We start from the raw sequence: 969 nt of genomic DNA, 5'->3' as shown, positions 1-969 counted from the left end.
TCCACCTTCTGTAGAGTCAGGAATGACAATGATGACACCAGGTCCAGAGAGGGTCCTTGGCTCCCTGCCTGGTGCCTGGGACATCCCTTGGCTCTTGGGACATAGCAAAGGCAGGACTGTGCCAGGATGGGAGACTGGCCTGGAGCTGTGGCGGTGCACAGCACAGCGCTGGAAGGGCATGGGGCTCACAGCCCGTGAGAAAGGCAAGGCACCAACTGCTCTACAACCTGCACAATGGAACAAACTCTGCCTCCAACTAAGAGCTGTTCCCTTGCAGTAAAGGTGACCTGAAGACTGATGGAAAGCATTTGAGAACATCCCACATAGACCATAAAAGAAGAGGATATTTGTTCAAAACAGAGACGATTATCACCCCAGTGAGCCTATGTGCACCCCAGTTGCATGGGACAGGCACATAGTGATTGTGTGCTCAGTAGTATCTGATAAGCTGACAGTCTAAAAGGATGAATGCTGTTGGTCAAGAGTACTGTGCAGTAAACATCAACCTTCTTGCCACTTTGAACGGGGTCCTCCATGCAGTAGGCTGGGACAGCTCTGCGTTTTTGGAGAGACTATCATAATGAATGGCCTTGTTAATTGAAAGCAAAGGGTCCATCTCTGATTCCCTGGCAGGGCTGGGGCTCAGGAGGAGCAGAGTGGCGCAGCGGGAGCGTGCTGGGCCCATAACCCAGAGGTCGATGGATCGAAACCATCCTCTGCTAAGGCATTTTGCATTGCTGCTACCTCATCCAACAACTTTTACCCTGCACTGCCGCAGCTGTCGCAGCACCCATGCCCGTGACCCCGCTCTGCCTTCTGCCCCTGCTCCCTCACACTACCTCCTGCTTTCTCCTCTGCTTTCTCAGTTGCAAGCACGTGCTCCTCAGCAAGACATGAGATGAATGTGGAGCCGCAGGCAGAGCTTCCCCCCACCTGAAATGGGTGTTCTAGGTATACAGGCCTTCCTCC

General features: G+C 53.4%; 1 non-coding gene across 1 annotated transcript; it reads left to right on the top strand.

The window, feature by feature from the left end:
* Positions 1–650: 650 nt before the first annotated feature.
* On the top strand, positions 651–722 carry TRNAM-CAU. Its single transcript has one exon. It is a non-coding gene; the product is annotated as a tRNA-Met (tRNA).
* The last annotated feature ends 247 nt before the right edge of the window (positions 723–969 follow it).

Source organism: Empidonax traillii, unplaced genomic scaffold (genome assembly GCF_003031625.1).
Source record: "Empidonax traillii isolate 1590-97213 ecotype Southwest subspecies unplaced genomic scaffold, ASM303162v1 scaffold4401:size28225, whole genome shotgun sequence".
Taxonomy (NCBI): Eukaryota; Metazoa; Chordata; class Aves; order Passeriformes; family Tyrannidae; genus Empidonax; species Empidonax traillii.
This window is presented reverse-complemented; position numbering and strand designations above follow the sequence as displayed.